This window comes from Apium graveolens, chromosome 9 (genome assembly GCF_009905375.1).
Source record: "Apium graveolens cultivar Ventura chromosome 9, ASM990537v1, whole genome shotgun sequence".
NCBI classification, from domain to species: domain Eukaryota; kingdom Viridiplantae; phylum Streptophyta; class Magnoliopsida; order Apiales; family Apiaceae; genus Apium; species Apium graveolens.
In genome coordinates, this window is record NC_133655.1 from 267,124,918 (window position 1) to 267,145,731 (window position 20,814).

The following is a 20,814-nucleotide window of genomic DNA, read 5'->3' on the forward strand; positions in this document are numbered from 1 at the left end:
CTAGGGATCCTCGTTACCAACTGGTTCCTTTTTAGCTGGAAAGAATATAAATAACATCGCACAAATGAGCTAACTGGCTCGGCAAGTCACAATGACAAAACTGAGAATAATGATCATCAATAGAACATGATTATGATATTAAGTGAACAATGGATTATGATTTACAATTGGATATTATACTTTTAATTTAAAAACCAAGGTTAGGCTGCTGATCAGTCACGCACTAACCCGGAGCAAGGCATACAGCATTGCTCTAACTACTGGATCCAAGGCACACATTGGCCTAACTTGACCATTATATGGTCTGACCACGAATCTGGTCCACAATTTTATAAAAACAATCCAATTCTAACATAATAACTGAATAAGAAATAATAAACAATAACCAGAATCATCAACAATAATGAGTGTTTAATAATGAAAGGGTTTCAATCCTTGTAAGGATCAATAAGGTAATTTCAAAGCTTGAATGCTGGGTAATGAAAGAATTGGATAACAAAGGAATCAATGTTTCAGGGTTTCAAGGATTTGGTCTTTCAAAGCATAAGATATCATGGATTGAGTATATAAGTAATTCAATTCAGCGTTTTGATAAGTGGCATTTTATACCACTTAGAACGTCTTAAAATGGCTAAAATTGGTGTCTTGAAATCAAGTATTTTGTGTATTTTATGCGTTTTTCTAGTGTTTATGTATTTCAGGGTATTAGTTGTATTTCGGAGGTGGAATCATCAAGAATAAGCCTTGGCATGTGTTCACCATTGCGAGAGGAAAAGAACGGGCAGATTACGGCGAATAAATGGAGCAAACATGGAATTTTTCCAGAAGGGTCCTGCGCGCCCGCGCAGCAATGCTGAGCGGCCGCGCAGCAGCCTTGCGCGCCCGCGCAGAAATGCTGAGCGGCCGCGCAGGGTCGGGGAAATAGATATATTATTTTAGACTTCTACTTCTGTTTGGCTTCCAACTTCTATGTAATCTGAGTTTCATGGGACTATTATATAGGTAGATTTGAGACGTTTTTCACGGAGTATTAAGAGGAGATTATATTTTAGATTGTGTTTTACAAGAAGCGAAGGAGATAAGGAAGAAGACCGATTTAGCACACAGCAACGAAGAGGAAGCATATATTCTTGTGATTCTTGTTTCGTTGTAACGTTGGATGCTAGTTTTCTTGCTTTGACTTATTTACTCTTGTGACGTACTCTGTTTTAATATAATCAGTTTAGTTATTATTTTCTTGTGTTTGTTTATCATGATTTCATATGAACCCATGATGGCGATAAGTTCTATTATGGGCTAATCGTGATCATGGGGTTGCAACGGATTTATTATGGAATTCTTTAGTTAATTGTTTAATACTTTAGTATGTGATGATTGCATGATATCTAGTATTGGTTGTGCGTATTCGTCTTATGTGCGTCGCGAACATATAAGATAGGGTGTTAATCTCTTGTGAAGCGACGGTGGATCTTGAGATTTAGAACTTGCCATGCTAGCATAGGTTCATGTACGTTGTACATGATTAGTAGGTAACTCTAACAGTTTTATTTGCCCTATGTAATCAAAAAGGGATAACTTGTGCTTAAATCGTTGTGTTGTCAATTTCTGTAGACATATAGGAACTCAACATAATTGATGACTATTCAACTTCTATCTTAATTGTGGATGTTTGGTAGAATGGTATTAGTACAATGAAAGTTGGCTTTTATCAGTTTCGTGTTATTCGATTAATATCATCACTGTCACATGCTAAAGGTAATAACAATGGCTATAGAAGGAAGTAATAATGAAGTTGTGATCTCATGAGTGTTTTATTATTGATAAATTGAAGTGTTAGTTAAGTGGTTAATTAAGTAGTTAATTATAGTTAATATTTAATCAACAATTTTAAGTGTTATTATCTTAACAGTGAGAAGTAGTCATACATTGGTGAGTGAGTTAAAATTAGACAATAAATTAGTCTGAGTCTCTGATGGAACGAACTAGAAAGTATTCTATATTACTTGCGAACGCGTATACTTGCGTGAATATTAGTGCGTGATTTCACCCTAACAAGTTTTTGGCGCCGCTGCCGGGGACTCGGCGTATTTGTTTAGTTTATGTACTTACCATCATTGGTCATTAGGACTCAGTGATTAGGACGTAGTAGTTAATTACTCTTTTCGATTGTGTTTCAGGTACTTTAGCAAGCGTTTATGCAAACTCGTTCTCTTGCTCGCAAGAGGACCTTAGATACAGCTGAGGAGAAAGACGAAGTTCTTGATACACCGGAGAAGTTAGATTTTGAGGATTCGGATTCAGGAACTGAGCAAAAAGAACCAGTAAACATGGGAGATCGTATTGTTCAAGCTGATCCAGCTCTTATGGATTTTTATCGGCCTAAAATTGATGACATTCAGTCAAGCATCCTTCATCCGGCTATTCAAGCTAACACCTTTGAAATCAAGCCGGGCACTATTCAGATGGTGTAGAATTCTATTTCTTTTGGAGGAGCGGCAACTGAAGACCCCAACATGCACATAAGGAATTTTGTCGAGATCTGCAGCACTTTTAAGTATAATGGCGTGACTGATGAGGCTATCAAGTTGAGGCTTTTCCCATTCTTACTGAGGGATAAAGCTAAAGACTGGTTACATTCTGAACCAGCTGGGTCAATCACTACGTGGCAAGATCTTGCGCAAAAGTTTCTGGTGAAGTTTTATCCAATGGCAAAGACTGCTGCTATGAGGAGTGCTCTTACTCAATTTACGCAGCAACCTACAGAATCTATGTGCGAGGCTTGGGAATGCTACAAGGAAATGTTGAGAAAATGTCCACATCATGGAATGCCGGATTGGATGGTAATCACTGGTTTTTATAATGGTTTGGGGGCCCAATCTCGGCCCATGCTCGATGCAGCAGCTGGAGGCGCCTTATGGGCTAAAAGTTATACTGAGGCGTATAATCTTATCGAGACGATGGCTGCAAATGAGCATCAAAACCCAACTCAGAGGATGACGTCAGGCAAGGTAGCAGGTATTCTTGAAGTTGATGCAGCCACTGCTATTGCAGCCCAGCTCCAAGCGTTATCAATGAAGGTTGATTCTTTGGCTACGTATGAAGTTAATCAAATAGCTATGGTTTGTGAGCTTTGTGCAGGTTCTCATGCTACGGATTAGTGTTCTCTTGTCAACGAATCTGTCCAGTATGTGAATAATTATCAGTGACAACAGCAGCCTGTGCCAGCGACCTATCATCCTAACAACAGAAATCATCCAAATTTCAGCTGGGGGAATAATCAGAATGCTATTCAGCCACCATATCAGCAAGGAGTGAGTAAACAGTTTAACCCACCTGGATTCCAGCAACCACAGCAGTATGCTACAAGGCAATCATATCCTCAACAGGGAAGTGCAACTGCACCTACTAGTGCTAATTTTGAGGAACTTAAGCTGTTGTGCAAGAGTCAGGCGGTTTCTATCAAGACCTTGGAAAATCAAATCGGTCAATTAGCCAATGCAGTGCTCAATCGTCAACCTGGTACTCTTCCCAGTGACACGGAAGTACCAGGCAGGAAGGAAGCTAAAGAGCAAGTCAAGGCTATTACCTTAAGGTCTGGAAAAGTAGCTGATGCTGAAAAGGCAAAAGAAGTCGAAGCTGAAGTTAGAGATGAAGAATTTAAGCAAAAGGAGAAAGTGGCGGAACCAAGGAAGACTACTGTTGAACACACTCTGCCTGAGGCTAATACAGGGGAGAAACAGCTCTATCCTCCACCATCTTTTCCTAAGAGATTGCAGCAACAAAAGCTGGATAGACAGTTCGGGAAGTTTCTGGAGGTGTTCAAGAAACTTCACATCAATATACCTTTCGCTGAGGCTCTGGAACAAATGCCTAGCTATGCGAAGTTTATGAAGACTATTCTTTCAAGGAAGGTGAAACTGGATGACTTTGAAACCGTTGCTCTCACGGAAGAATGCAGCGCTGTTCTGCAGCAAAAGTTACCACCAAAACTGAAAGATCCAGGAAGCTTCACCATTCCTTGCACCATTGGCAATCTAACTTTTGACAAGTGCCTTTGTGATTTGGAAGCAAGCATTAATCTGATGCCCTTGTCGATCTTTAAAAAGCTGGATCTGCCTGATCCAAAATCCACATACATGTCGCTACAATTGGCTGACCGTTCCATTACTTACCCAAGGGGCATAGTTGAGGATGTGCTCGCCAAGGTGGATAAGCTCTTCTTTCCTGCAGATTTTGTTATTCTGGATTTTGAGGAAGATAAGAAGATTCCTATAATCTTGGGGAGGCCTTTCTTGGCTACTGGCCGTACCTTGATAGATGTGCAAAAAGGTGAACTTACTATGCGGGTCCAAGATCAGGATGTGACCTTCAACGTATTCAAGGCAATGAAATTCCCTACAGAAGATGAGGAGTGCTTAAAAGTGGATGTGATTGATTCTGCGGTTACTTCGGAACTCGATCACATGCTAATGTCTGATGCATTGGAAAAAGCCTTAGTGGGGGATTTTGACAGCGATGATGAAGATAGCAACGAGCAATTACAATATCTGAACGCTTCTCCATGGAAGCGAAAGCTCGACATACCATTTGAATCTCTTGGTACTTCTGACCTTAAGAATGCTGAAGGGAAGCTCAAACCATCAATAGAGGAAGCACCTACCTTGGAGCTTAGACCATTACCTGAACACTTGAGGTATGCTTTTTTAGGTGATTCATCTACGTTACCTGTTATTATTTCAGCTGACCTTTCAGGTAGTGAAGAAGACAAGCTCTTAAGGATTTTGAGAGAATTCAAATCGGCTATAGGATGGACCATAGCAGACATCAAGGGGATAAGTCCTTCATATTGTATGCATAAAATTCTGTTAGAGGAAGGTAGTAAGCCAACTGTGGAACAGCAGCGAAGACTGAACCCGATCATGAAGGAGGTGGTGAAGAAAGAAATTCTGAAATGGCTAGATGCAGGCATCATTTATCCTATTTCTGACAGCTCGTGGGTGAGCCCTGTACAATGTGTTCCTAAGAAAGGAGGTATCACTGTGGTCGCAAATGAAAAGAATGAGCTCATCCCTACTCGAACAGTTACAGGATGGAGAGTATGCATGGATTATAGGAAATTGAACAAAGCCACAAGAAAGGATCACTTTCCTCTTCCATTTATTGATCAAATGCTTGACAGATTGGCGGGACATGAGTATTTTTGTCTTCTGGATGGTTATTCCGGGTATAATCAGATTTGTATTACACCAGAGGATCAGGAAAAGACTACCTTCACTTGTCCATTTGGCACATTTGCTTTTCGAAGAGTTTTGTTTGGGTTATGTGGCACCCCGGCCACCTTTCAGAGATGTATGATGGCTATATTCTCTGACATGATTGGAAATAATGTCGAAGTGTTCATGGATGACTTCTCCGTCTTTGGACACTCGTATGATGAATATTTGAATAATCTGCGCGCCGTACTCAAAAGATGCGTGGAAACTAATTTGGTGCTTAATTGGGAGAAATGTCATTTTATGGTGCGTGAAGGCATTATCCTTGGGCATAAGGTCTCTAGCAAAGGTCTGGAGGTGGACAAGGCCAAGGTGGGAGTCATTGAAAATCTTCCCCCACCTAATTCGGTGAAAGGAATCCGTAGTTTTCTCGGTCATGCCGGTTTTTATCGGCGATTCATCAAGGACTTTTCAAAGATATCTAAGCCGTTGTGCAATTTACTTGAGAAAGATGTGCCTTTCAAATTTGATGATGAATGTTTGGCAGCATTCGAGACTCTCAAGGAGAGTTTGATCACGGCACTAGTTATTACAGCACCAGATTGGACAGAACCGTTTGAGATGATGTGTGATGCGAGTGACTATGCGGTAGGTGCAGTTCTGGGACAGCGCAAGAAAAATCTCTTCCATGTGGTCTACTATGCGAGTAAGACTTTAAATGGGGCCCAATTGAACTACACCACTACTGAGAAGGAGCTTGGCTATAGTCTTTGGCTTTGAGAAATTTCGATCTTATCTGCTTGGTACGAAAGTGACAGTATTCACTGATCATGCAGCTATTCGCTATCTGGTTTCTAAGAAGATTCGAAGCCGAGACTCATTCGTTGGGTGCTTTTACTTCAAGAATTTGAGTTAGAGATCAAAGATAGAAAAGGTACTGAGAATCAAGTAGCTGACCATCTCTCTAGGTTGGAGAATCCCGATTCTACTGATAAGTGGCATTTTATACCACTTAGAACGTCTTAAAATGGCTTAAATTGGTGTCTTGAAATCAAGTATTTTGTTGTATTTGATGCATTTTTCTAGTGTTTATGCCATTTCAGGGTATTTGTTGCATTTCGGAGGAGGAATCATCAAGAATAAGCCTTGGCATGTGTTCACCATTGAGAGAGGAAAAGAACGGGCAGATTACGGCGAAGAAACGGAGCAAACCTGGAATTTTTCCAGTCAGGTCCTGCACGCCCCGCGCAGCAATGCTGAGCGGCCGCGCAGCAGCCTTGCACGCCCGCGCAGAAATGCTGAGCAGCCGCGCAGGGTCGGGGAAAAAGATGAATTATTTTAGACTTCTACTTCTGTTTGGCTTCCAACTTCTATGTAATCTGAGTTTTATGGGACTATTATATAAGTAGATTGAGACGTTTTCATAGAAAAGAAGAAGGAGATTATGTTTTAGATTGTGTTTGGCGCAAGAAGCGAAGGAGATAAGGAAGAAGACCGATTTAGCACACTGCAGCGAAGAGGAAGTATATATTCTTGTGATTCTTGTTTCGTTGTAACGTTGGATGCTAGTTTTCTTGCTTTGACTTATTTACTCTTGTGACGTACTCTGTTTTAATATAATTAGTTAGTTATTATTTTCTTGTGTTGTTTATCATGATTTCATATGAACCCATGATGGCGATAAGTTCTATTATGGGCTAATCGTGATCATGGGGTTGCAACGGATTTATTATGGAATTCTTTAGTTAATTGTTTAATACTTTAGTGTGTGATGATTGCATGATATCTAGTATTGGTTGTGTGTATTCGTCTTATGTGCGTCGCGAACATATAAGATAGGGTGTTAATCTCTTGTGAAGCGACGGTGGATCTTGAGATTTAGAACTTGCCATGCTAGCATAGGTTCATGTACGTTGTGCATGATTAGTGGGTAATTCTAACAGTTTCATTTGCTCTATGTAATCAAAAGGAATAACTTGTGCTTAAATCGTTGTGTTGTCAATTTCTGTAGACATATAGGAACTCAACATAATTGATGACTATTCAACTTCTATCTTAATTGTGGATGTTTGGTAGAATGGTATTAGTACAATGAAAGTTGGCTTTTATCAGTTTTGTGTTATTCGATTAATGTCATCACTGTCGCATGCTAAAGGTAATAACAATGGCTATAGAAGGAAGTAATAATGAAGTTGTGATCTCATGAGTGTTTTATTATTGATAAATTGAAGTGTTAGTTAAGTGGTTAATTAAGTAGTTAATTATAGTTAATATTTAATCAACAATTTTAAGTGTTATTATCTTAACATTGAGAAGTAATCATACATTGGTGAGTGAGTTTAATTAGACAATAACTTAGTCTGAGTCTCTGAGGGAACGAACTAGAAAGTATTCTATATTACTTGCGAACGCGTATACTTGCGTGAATATTAGTGCATGTTTTCGCCCTAACAAGTTTTTGGCGCCGCTGCTGGGGACTCGGCGTATTTGTTTAGTTTATGTACTTACCATCATTGGTCATTAGGACTCAGTGATTAGGACGTAGTAGTTAATTACTCTTTTCGGTTGTGTTTCAGGTACTTTAGCAAGCGTTTATGCAAACTCGTTCTCGTACTCGCAAGAGGACCTTAGATACAGCTGAGGAGAAAGACGAAGTTCTTGATACTCCGGAAAAGTTAGATTTTGAGGATTCAGATTCAGGAACTGAGCAGAAAGAACCAGTAAACATGGGAGATCGTATTGTTCAAGCTGATCCAGCTCTTATGGATTTTTCTCGGTCTAAAATTGATGACATTCAGTCAAGCATCCTTCATCCGGCTATTCAAGCTAACACCTTTGAAATCAAGCCGGGCACTATTCAGATGGTGCAGAATTCTGTTTCTTTTGGAGGAGCGGCAACTGGAAGACCCCAACATGCACATAAGGAATTTCGTCGAGATCTGCAGCACTTTTAAGTATAATGGCGTGACTGATGAGGCTATCAAGTTGAGGCTTTTCCCATTCTCACTGAGGGATAAAGCTAAAGACTGGTTACATTCTGAACCAGCTGGGTCAATCACTACGTGGCAAGATCTTGCGCAAAAGTTTCTGGTAAAGTTTTATCAATGGCAAAGACTGCTGCTATGAGGAGTGCTCTTACTCAGTTTGCGCAGCAACCTACAGAATCTATGTGCGAGGCTTGGGAACGCTACAAGGAAATGTTGAGAAAATGTCCACATCATGGAATGCCGGATTGGATGGTAATCACTGGTTTTTATAATGGTTTGGGGGCCCAATCTCGGCCCATGCTCGATGCAGCAGCTGGAGGCGCCTTATGGGCTAAAAGCTATACTGAGGCGTATAATCTTATCGAGACGATGGCTGCAAATGAGCATCAAAACCCAACTCAGAGGATGACGTCAGGCAAGGTAGCAGGTATTCTGGAAGTTGATGCAGCCACCGCTATTGCAGCCCAGCTCCAAGCGCTATCAATGAAGGTTGATTCTTTGGCTACGTATGGAGTTAATCAAATAGCTATGGTTTGTGAGCTTTGTGCAGGTTCTCATGCTACGGATCAGTGTTCTCTTGTCAACGAATCTGTTCAGTATGTGAATAATTATCAGCGACAACAGCAGCCTGTGTCAGCGACCTATCATCCTAACAACAGAAATCATCCAAATTTCAGCTGGAGGAATAATCAGAATGCTATTCAGCCAACATATCAGCAAGGAGTAAGTAAACAGTTTAACCCACCTGGATTCCAGCAACCACAGCAGTATGCTACAAGGCAATCATATCCTCAACAGGGAAGTGCAGCTGCACCTACTAGTGCTGATTTTGAGGAACTTAAGCTGTTGTGCAAGAGTCAGGCGGTTTCTATCAAGACCTTGGAAAATCAAATCGGTCAATTAGCCAATGCAGTGCTCAATCGTCAACCTGGCACTCTTCCCAGTGACACGGAAGTACCAGGCAGGAAGGAAGCTAAAGAGCAAGTCAAGGCTATTACCTTAAGGTCTGGAAAAGTAGCTGATGCTGAAAAGGTAAAAGAAGTCGAAGCTGAAGTTAGAGATGAAGAATCTAAGCAAAAGGAGGAAAGCGGCGGAACCAAGGAAGACTACTGTTGAACACACTCTGCCTGAGGCTAATACAGGGGAGAAACAGCTCTATCCTCCACCACCTTTTCCTAAGAGATTGCAGCAACAAAAGCTGGATAGACAGTTCGGGAAGTTTCTGGAGGTGTTCAAGAAACTTCACATCATTATACCTTTCGCTGAGGCGCTGGAACAAATGCCTAGTTATGCGAAGTTTATGAAGACTATTCTTTCAAGGAAGGTGAAACTGGATGACCTTGAAACCGTTGCTCTCACGGAAGAATGCAGCGCGGTTCTGCAACAAAAGTTACCACCAAAACTGAAAGATCCAGGAAGCTTCACCATTCCTTGCACCATTGGCAATCTAACTTTTGATAAGTGCCTTTGTGATTTGGGAGCAAGCATTAATCTGATGCCGTTGTCGATCTTTAAAAAGCTGGATCTGCCTGATCCAAAACCCACATACATGTTGCTATAATTGGCGGACCGTTCCATTACTTACCTAAGGGGCATAGTTGAGGATGTGCTCGTCAAGGTGGATAAGCTCTTCTTTCCTGCAGATTTTGTTATTCTGGATTTTGAGGAAGATAAGAAGATTCCCATAATCTTGGGGAGGCCTTTCTTGGCTACTGGCCGTACCTTGATAGATGTGCAAAAAGGGGAACTTACTATGCGGGTCCAAGATCAGGATGTGACCTTCAACGTATTCAAGGCAATGAAATTCCCTACAGAAGATGAGGAGTGCTTAAAAGTGGATATGATTGATTCTGCGGTTACTTCGGAACTCGATCACATGCTAATGTCCGATGTATTGGAAAAGGCTTTAATGGGGGATTTTGACAGCGATGATGAAGATAGCAACGAGCAATTACAATATCTGAACGCTTCTCCATGGAAGCGAAGCTCGACATACCATTTTGAATCTCTTGGTACTTCTGAACTTAAGAATGCTGAAGGGAAGCTCAAACCATCAATCGAGGAAGCACCTACCTTGGAGCTCAAACCATTACCTGAACACTTGAGGTATGCTTTTTTAGGTGATTCATCTACGTTACCTGTTATTATTTCAGCTGACCTTTCAGGTAGTGAGGAAGACAAGCTCTTAAGGATTTTGAGAGAATTCAAATCGGCTATAGGATGGACCATAGCAGACATCAAGGGGATAAGTCCTTCATATTGTATGCATAAAATTCTGTTAGAGGAAGGTAGTAAGCCAACTGTGGAACAGCAGCGAAGACTGAACCCGATCATGAAGGAGGTGGTGAAGAAAGAAATTCTGAAATGGCTAGATGCAGGCATCATTTATCCTATTTCTGACAGCTCGTGGGTGAGCCCCGTGCAATGTGTACCTAAGAAAGGAGGTATCACTGTGGTCGCAAATGAAAAGAATGAGCTCATCCCTACTTGAACAGTTACAGGATGGAGAGTATGCATGGATTATAGAAAATTGAACAAAGCCACAAGGAAGGATCACTTCCCTCTCCCATTCATTGATCAAATGCTTGATAGATTGGCGGGACATGAGTATTTTTGTCTTCTGGATGGTTATTCCGGGTATAATCAGATTTGTATTGCACCAGAGGATCAGGAAAAGACTACCTTCACTTGTCCATTTGGCACATTTGCTTTTCGTAGAGTTTCGTTTGGGTTATGTGGCGCCCCGGCCACCTTTCAGAGATGTATGAAGGCTATATTCTTTGACATGATTGGAAATAACGTCGAAGTGTTCATGGATGGACTTCTCCGTCTTTGGACACTCATATGATGAATGTTTGAATAATCTGCGCGCCGTACTCAAAAGATGCGTGGAAACTAATTTGGTGCTTAATTGGGAGAAATGTCATTTTATGGTGCGTGAAGGCATTATCCTTGGGCATAAGGTCTCTAGCAAAGGTCTGGAGGTGGACAAGGCCAAGGTGGAGTCATTGAAAATCTTCCCCCACCTAATTCGGTGAAAGGAATCCGTAGTTTTCTCGGTCATGCGGGTTTTTATCGGCGATTCATCAAGGACTTTTCAAAGATATCTAAGCCGTTGTGCAATCTACTTGAGAAAGATGTGCCTTTCAAATTTGATGATGAATGTTTGGCAGCATTCGAGACTCTCAAGGAGAGTTTGATCACGGCACCAGTTATTACAGCACCAGATTGGACAGAACCGTTTGAGATGATGTGTGATGCGAGTGACTATGCGGTAGGTGCAGTTCTGGGACAGCGCAAGAAAAATCTCTTCCATGTGGTCTACTATGTGAGTAAGACTTTAAATGGGGCCCAATTGAACTACACCACTACTGAGAAGGAGCTTTTGGCTATAGTCTTTGGCTTTGAGAAATTTCGATCTTATCTGCTTGGTACGAAAGTGACAGTATTCACTGATCATGCAGCTATTCGCTATCTGGTTTCTAAGAAGGATTCGAAGCCGAGACTCATTCGTTGGGTGCTTTTACTTCAAGAATTTGAGTTAGAGATCAAAGATAGAAAAGGTACCGAGAATCAAGTAGCTGACCATCTCTCTAGGTTGGAGAATCCCGATTCTACTTCACAAGATAGGACGTTAATCAATGAATCTTTTCCGGATGAGCAGTTGTTTGCAATTCAGGAGGAAGAACCATGGTTTGCAGATATTGTAAACTATCTTGTCAGCAATATAATGCCGCTTAATTTGACATCCGCTCAAAAGAAGAAGTTTCTGCATGAGGTGAAGTGGTATATGTGGGATGAACCATATTTGTTTAGACAGGGAGCTGACCAGATCATCAGGAGATGTATCCCGTTCTGTGAGACGGAGGGGATATTACGAGACTGCCATTCCACGATTTATGGTGGACACTATGGAGGTGAGAAGACGGCAGCTCGTATTCTGCAAGCAGGTTTTTTCTGGCCTACTTTGTTCAAGGATGCTCATCAGTTTGTTTTAAGGTGTGATCGTTGCCAAAGAGTGGGAAATTTGTCAAGGAAGGATGAGATGCCATTAAATGTGATGCTTGAAGTCGAGGTCTTGATGTATGGGGAATCGATTTTATGGGGCCTTTTATCTCGTCTTGCAATAATCAGTACATCTTGCTGGCAGTCGATTATGTCTCAAAATGGGTCGAAGTTAAAGCTTTACCGACAAATGATGCAAAGGCAGTGCTAAATTTTCTTCATAAGCAAATTTTCACAAGGTTTGGAACGCCTCGGGTAATCATAAGTGATGAAGGATCGCATTTTTGCAACCGTAAGTTCACTTCTATGATGCAGCGTTATAATGTGAATCATCGAGTAGCTACTGCCTATCATCCGCAAACAAATGGTCAAGCGGAAGTGTCTAACAGAGAGATAAAGCGCATTCTAGAGAAGGTTGTTTGTCCGTCAAGGAAGGATTGGTCTTTTAAAGCTCGATGAAGCTGTTTGGGCTTACAGAACAGCATACAAAACTCCACTTGGGATGTCACCGTTTCAGTTGGTGTACGGTAAGGGATGTCATCTACCGGCGGAGCTTGAGCACAAGGCCTACTGGGCATTGAAGAAATTGAACCTGGATTTAGATGCAGCTGGTAAGAAAAGAATGCTTCAGCTGAATGAACTTGATGAATTTCGACTGCAAGCGTACGAGAATAACAAATGTATAAGGAAAAGGTGAAGAGGTGGCACGATAGGAAGCTACATCCTAAGTTATTTGTGCCAGGGCAACAAGTTCTGTTATTCAACTTTCGGCTCCGACTTTTTCCTGGGAAGTTGAAATCAAGGTGGTCTGGACCTTTTATTGTCAAAACTGTGTTTCCACATGGAGCGGTGGAAATTTTTGAGAATGATTCGGACCAAGCATTCAAGGTTAACGGTCAGCGGTTGAAGCACTACTATGGGGACATGGCAAACCGAGAGGTGGTTAGTGCCATTTTGTTGACTACTTGAGAAAGGTACGGAACGTCAAGCTAATGACGAAAAAGAAGCGCTGTGTGGGAGGCAACCCATGAATTGTTGTTACAGGAACCCTTAGAAGTTAATAACCTATCCAAAAACATAAAAAAATCAGAAAACAGGGGCTGAAAGAAATTTTTTTCCAGAGACCCTCTGGGCTAAAAAAATCAGGAAACATGTCTGTTACAAGGAAAACAGGGGCTGAAACATAAGATATCTGATTGATATATTTTAGGAAGCAGAATTATATTCCATATCAATTATCGATTATCTTGTAACTGTGTAGTATATAAACACAGACATAGGGTTTACACTATAAGTGTTATCATATTCGAGAAGATTATTCGTATTAACCCTAACAGCTCTCGTGATATTTGTTCATCACTGAGAGTGGTAACAGTTCCATACTGTAACAGAGTTTATTGTTTCAATAAAGTTTATTTTCTGTTACTTGTGATATTAAAGTTCAATTTGATTGTACTTTACACTGTATTCACCCACTCTACAGTGTGTGTGACCTAACATATATATAGCCATAACAAACTTAGCCAACAAGACATATCTAATCTGATAATAATAATAATTGTCTACCCATATAATTATTACTCAATTCCATTATGATAATAATTGTCAACACAATACAATAATACCCAATCTAATTATGTCTTGTATCACCAAACTCATATCCCATATTGGGTTTAAACCCAACAACATATGTTGCTGATGAGGATGTAGATCTTGACAAAATCAATATTGCTCCTGATAGTGAGGAAGACTTGACTCATGTTCAATCCTGAAGGGATTTCTATGGAAGAAAAGGAAAGGAGGACAAGTGAGCACAACTCTAAATTGCATAATCAATTCAAGACAACTGAATGAAGTCACAAATGGAGAGACTCTGAGAAGACTTTTAGTCTTGAGCAAGCTCATGCTCATCTAAAAACAACAAACATGATATTCAAAATCCTGAATTCCTTGTATATCTCAAAGCCTCTATTATTATGATGAAATCTCTACATTTTACTTAAGCCAAGACTTAAGATCAGATTGATGCAATGAGAACTGATTTCGATGAAGTTAAATTTAAACAAGAACTTGAAGTAAGGAAATAACAGAGGCCTTTGTCTGAAAGACAGGACAAACCGGAGAGGAATCCGAAGAAGATGGCAAAGCAGCTTTGTTCAATCAAGCTTTGGATTTGTTAGTTTACTTCTTTGTTAATGACGATACCGAAAAGGGGAGATAACATCTAAATACACGCCAATTATTGAACTTAATAAAGATGATGATGGTGGAGATGGTGGAAATAAAAGAGGTAAATCACTTGAAAGATATAAGGGTTGTGATCTAATTGGCTCTAGTGGTGTTTCTTCTATACTGACTAACCAAACTAGAGGCAAAGGAGGAAGGAATGGAGGTAGAGGAAGAGAAATCAAGTATTAAATTAACTACAAACTACTGAGCCAAATAAATTAACTACAACTACTTCGAGTACTAGTAATGATAGACAAGTATTAATATTCACAAATGTTGATGATGACCGGCATGAAAGGGTGACTGAAGCTGATACTGAGCCAATCTGGTTCGTACAAACATTGATGGTAAAAGGAAGAAACACAACTTTCTACTACAAGGATCCTAAGTTACAAGTTTTTGATACCGAGTAGTTAAAAGGATATTTCCTAGAGATTATCCAAATGTGGATATTAAGCAGATCAGACAAATGGAAAAACAATTTGCACTGTTAAAATCTCAATCAGCAGATGCTGATTCTATTTCATTAATTACTAATGTTCCAAAGAAACAGAGGACTCAAATGCCTAAAAACGGGCTTTGAAGATCAAGTGTTACCCATTAAAGTTATAATTGTTTAAGAGGGTTAGATATAATTATATAAATAAATCGAAATCAGGATATAAGATCAATAACAATTTATTAATTCTGATATAAACTTTTACCAAATTCTCTCAAGAAATTCTGATGTTCTTGAGAGCTGCTAAGTTACAATGATACTCATGTTAAAGGTTATCAATAATGATAATATATTCTGTGTTTATATAATACACACCTGCTCTATCAAAATACAAGATATGTCAAAAAGATATTTATCATGTTTCTATACATATCTCAATTAAGAGCTACGTTCCTACAAATCGGGAATCGACACTAAACCACTCCTCAAGTACTAGGACAATATAAATCAGTAGATCCTGATTTATTATGTGATCCTGACAGCCAGTAATATCCTGATGATTGTCTTCATCCTGATGCATATCCTGATGCCATGCAAATACTGACACCATGCAAATACTGACTAATGGCAGATCCTGATGTAAATACTATTTTATTTAACTATTTATAAATAAAATTAATTTATTAAATGAATTAATCAATTAAATAATCATAAATAATTAATCAAAATAAATTATAGATAATTAAATCAAATTATATTTTTTTAAAATAAAAAAATAGAATAATTTTCAAGAATAAAATTAATTCAGTTAATTATTTATAAATAATTAATCAAAAATATTTTGATTTAAAAATATATTTTGGGAACCACACAGAATTTTATGACATAGGTTACTTGGTGGGGATTAGTTCCAAATAGAACAGACAGATACATGGTCCCTTGGATGGGGACCAAGTTATACCCGAATCCGTAGAGTGGACCTTCCTGAGATTCATTTGAATGAATACTTCCCAGCTACATGCAATACATGGTATGCTTAAAGAGAAAATTCACCGAGGAGCCGTTGTCAATCAGCATCCTTCTGACTTCATTATCGAAAATATCCAAAGTCACCACCAAAGCCTCGTTGTGATTATTATTAACCCCCTCATAATCCTTGATCCTGAAGGAAATGATCATCTTCGGGAATGATTGAACATATAAGACCTCATCCCTTGGGTCCGGGCTGCGGGGGGTGAGTGGGAACCTCCCAGGACCACGTTCATCATATTTTTGCTTTTTCTTGATCCTTCTCCTTTCTCATTGGTGCCCCAGGCTATGTATTGATCCAGGTTCCCCTTATTGACCTGGTTTTTGATGAAGTACTTAAGAGAGAGGAAATTTCCCGTCTTGTGGCCATGTGTTTCATGATAGTCACATTGTCGATTGTAAGGTCGGCTTTCTGGGGAGTCTGCATTGACTTTGGCGGGTAGTAAAATGGTTTAACTTTTAATCTCCTTTAGTATCTTTCCCCGGGTCCGGTTCAGTGGAGTCCAATCCGGCTCTGGTCTTGGCTCCCTAGCTGGTCCAGTTGGTCCTAGGTCGCTTTTAGATTCCATCCTAGGACCGAGCCTTTGGGAGATATGAGTATTCTGCACAAAGTGAGTTTGCTCAACTGTTTGAATTTTTTATCCTGATGATAATCACATTTCGATCGGTCATCAGAGTTCTTGTTCCTGGATCCCCCATTCCGGATCATTCTCATAACTTGGTGCACATATGTCTCCTTGATAAACTTGGAAGCCATGGAATAGGCAGCAGCCAGGATCTGGGCTCCTTGTTGATCAGTTCTACAATATAACTCTCATTATGCTCCGAGACCAAGTTTCTCCGGAAGATACTCAAAGTTTTTCGCTCATCCAAGTTAGAGATCTTATTGATTTCTTCCCGGAAATGTCTCATATAGGTGGAAATGGATTCATTGTCATATTGCCGAATAGTTTTCAGATAGCACATATGCAGCTCATGTGTCTTGTTGGCTCGGAATCTCCCGAGAAAAGCTTTTTGGAATTACTTCCAACTATGGATGCTTCGGGAGGGGATTCGACTAGACCATCTCTGGGCCCCTCCCTTTATTGTGGATGCGAAGAACCTGAATTTGGTTAAGTCGTTACAGTAGTATATATGGGCTATCTTCTCAAAGTAGTTGAGATATTCTTCTCGATCTTCCAACCTGTCCAAGGATTCAAAATTATAGAGCTTGATCCCCCTCCGTCAGGGTATGGCTAATAGGGAATGACTAAAGGGTGTTAGGGTCCCACCAATCTCCATTCTCGAGTCCTTCTCCATCTTCCTATGGAGCTCATAAACCATGTCCTTGGGGTCCTGTTGCTCCTCCTCATCATCAGAAATGACTTCGGGGGTCGGGTCTCTCCGGGTCCTTTTGGTCTTGGCTTTAACCAATAGCTTTTCTTCTTCTAGCTGCATTCTCTTTTGAATTTTGAGTTCTAACTTTGTTTCTTCCTCTCTTCGGATGTTCTCCATTACTTCCTCCAACTTCTTTTGTTTAGTTGCTTCAGTTTCTTCGTTCTTACTCTGAGCTTTCTGATTCTTCTTGCTTTTGCCCCCAATTCGGTCAAAGACAGAGGGTCAGGATTGGTGTGAGTTACCGGACTCCTCCGGATTGTCTTCCTGTTCTGCCTCTTCCTGGGCCCGGATATGATTTTCCCTGAAGAGTCGTGTTGGCTCAGCCAGCTCATTACTAGCTAGGTTAGCGATGTATTCTTTCGCGACCGGGACATTGGTGTACTTGTACTGATTCAGCTCAATGAGGTTTCCAGCATCCCGGGGTAGGACTACCGACTGCAGGACCGTGGTGTGGGTTAATGGTTTCACCAGGAAAGTGTCCTGGTTGGCCCGGGGTCCTGGGACTGATCCGGGTTCTGAGCGTGTGTGCTTGCTGAAGGTCTCCCAACCGTACTCTTGCATGCTCTAACCATTGTCTCGAGACTATCAAAGTAACAATTTATAAGTAGCAAGAGTTTGCGAAAAATGGACCTCACAAATAACAACCAACCAAGATTTCAAACTCCCAAAATAGATCTAAGGTTGCTTTTAACATGAATGAATATCAACCAACACAATAACAATCAGGGTGCGGGGTCAAGAACATCTAAATTTGGGTTTAATCTAGCAACTGAGGATAGCTCACACAAACGTGGCTTAAAACAAATAAAACAAAGCTCACATAAACGTGGCTAAAAATAACGAGCACACACAAACGTGGCTTAAATAAATTATATTCATAGTTACGAATGAGCCGGGTTGCTTGGATTCTTACAGATTATATGAAGGACTCTATTTAGAGCTTGTTAATGAAGACGAGTCCAGGGGCACCGAGACCCAAGAATGGAACGCCCCCCTTCTAGCGTCAAATGATAACTTCGATTCTCCGTCTGGTCCTTTCGATACCGCGCGTAGAACCTCCTTGAGGTTTAACTACCGTTGAATGTCTGCAAAATAACACTGAAGGGGGGTTTTAGGTGGCGTTGGGTGTCATAAATAATTATTTACGTTGTTCTTATTATGTTCGTGTGAAGGATTTTGCCAGAATAAAGATAAGTAATTGCATCCCTAAAGTCAATGATCTCGATACTCATGGGTTTTGTCAATGGGCCAATATGGTCTGTCCGACAACCCCAATTCACTTATCAATTAAGTAAAGCTATTAGCTCAACTTATAACTTGTATACGACGATAAATTGAAATTTTTGTAATAATGTATTATTTCCCGACTTATTTTCTATTGTTTGAGTTTTTCGTCATTTTAGTAATTTAAATTTTAATAACTATGTTCTAAAATATTTTTAAATGTTAATATTCATTTATTATGATAATTTAAATAATAATTGTTTTAGTATTAGTATAATAAAATGATTACTTACTTATATTTAAATTTATCCAAACAATTATATAACTTATTATAACATGAATTTATTTTGAAATAGAAGTCAAAATGTTAAGCAGGGCCGGCCGAGAGAGGTTCATGAGGGCGACCGCCCTGGGCCATATCTTTAAAGGACTCCAAAATTCAGAAAATTTTAATACTAGTATATATGTATTTTGTATAAAAATATAACATTATTATAAATTTGTTCTTTTTCTCTGTCTAGTCATAAGTTTTAGTATGTTATTTTAAAATTTTACAAAGTTGAGTTTTTTTTTTAATTTTATAGGTTAGGTTTAAGATTTATAAATAGTATGACTCTGTTTGACAATTAGTGTTATTGTTAGTTGTATCCATTTGAAATAGTTGTTTTGGATAGTTGAGTTAGTTATGTATATAAAACGTATTTTAAATATATTTCTGACTTATAATAATATTATACTGAACAATATAAGTGTTATATGTTTTAAGATTTAAGTGGTTTAAATTTTATACAACTCCAACTTATTATGTTAAACTAGCTTCATTTTTTTTTATATATATTTTTTTGAATATTTATTTTTATTTAATTATTTTTTAATAAAATTAATTTTATTTTCCTAAATAAATTTTATGTTTTTTATGAAAAATGTATTTGTAAAAAAATTGCCCTTTTTGTACTTATATATTTAGTTATTATTGTATTTTATTATTTTTGATATTAATAACCTAAATATAACATACGTGTTATAATTTATTTTATTTATTTCATTATTTGATTTTTGTCATATTATAAAATTTTAAATAGAATATTTTAATCACATCATATAGTATGTTTATGTAATTAATTTTTTATTTATATATATTTTTTTACGTAAGTGTTCCTGGCAAAATTTGATTGGCTCCTCTCACATAATGACGAACCTTTGCATCACAAATAAACAGCAATGAACCAAATTATAAAAAATGAATGAAATTTAGCTACACCAAAAACCCATGAAAAGTTAAAGGCAGTTGAGCAAAAGAAACAAGAATAAAAGGGAAGACAGAGAAAAGTTGATGGGAAGGAGAAAATATGGAACTCTGTACACAGCAACAGGGTCTGCGGAATGTTGAGATTGGAAGGACGAAAAGTGGTTTGAGAATGGTGATCACTTGCGAAGAGATGAGCGAGGTGAGCAAGTAGGAAATTGTTTTTGTACTCAAGTTTGGACTGTTATGGTCGCAATAGATGTATTGTTATTTCAAAGCACATCAACAAAATTAGGTATATAAAGAATTAGCTATAGTTATGCTAATACACTGTTATTTGCATATACGTGGCCTCAGTCCCATTTTTCACTTAAATGTCATACAGTGGCAACGCTAGGGCCCATTGCCGACTTCATGTAGCATGTATACTTGCACTACAAACCCATCCTCCTGATTTGATTTGCTTGTTATCTTATATTGTGTGACCCCATTATTATAGGATTAAGTTGTACATCCTGTAATATCAGTTTAATATTACACTGTCTACTACTTCAAAGTGATACACTAATATTAAGCAGTGTATCAACATCTATTTCTGCTAGGACATGTATATTCATTGTCCGATTCCGATAGGTGCATTTGCCCCATCCAGAGTACAAGTAACTGAATTTCTAACTAATCCCTCCAGGCAACACCTTTTTATGGAGTCATCTACCGCATATTGTAAACATTTGAACCCGAATAAACGCACACTTTTTTACAGGTTAGAGTGTCTTATAGTCAAAACCTCATATACTGGCATTGTGTTCATGAAATGCCGTAACAAGGTAAAGGTTTCTCTGCCTTGGTGCAATTCAACTTACATATATGAAGCAAAAACTATGTTTATAGATTTTGTTCAGGAAACAAGTTTTTGGACAGTAATTCATCTCAATTATTTGTAAATTGGGAATGGTAAGACATGTTACTTTAAATGCTCCCTGCAGACCATTCAACTAACCACATGCTGCTTTACCTGCTATTATTTACTTCCCCTCCATTATATAATCACTCGCCTACTCTGCA

At 39.0% G+C, this 20,814-nt stretch overlaps 2 non-coding genes across 2 annotated transcripts; both read right to left on the reverse strand.

Moving 5' to 3' along the window:
* Nucleotides 1–2,720: 2,720 nt before the first annotated feature.
* Nucleotides 2,721–2,827, reverse strand: LOC141687957 (small nucleolar RNA R71). Its single transcript, XR_012561431.1, has one exon. It is a non-coding gene; the product is annotated as a small nucleolar RNA R71 (small nucleolar RNA).
* Nucleotides 2,828–8,332: 5,505 nt separating this feature from the next.
* Nucleotides 8,333–8,439, reverse strand: LOC141687905 (small nucleolar RNA R71). The gene has a single exon (XR_012561384.1). It is a non-coding gene; the product is annotated as a small nucleolar RNA R71 (small nucleolar RNA).
* Between the last annotated feature and the right edge of the window lie 12,375 nt (nt 8,440–20,814).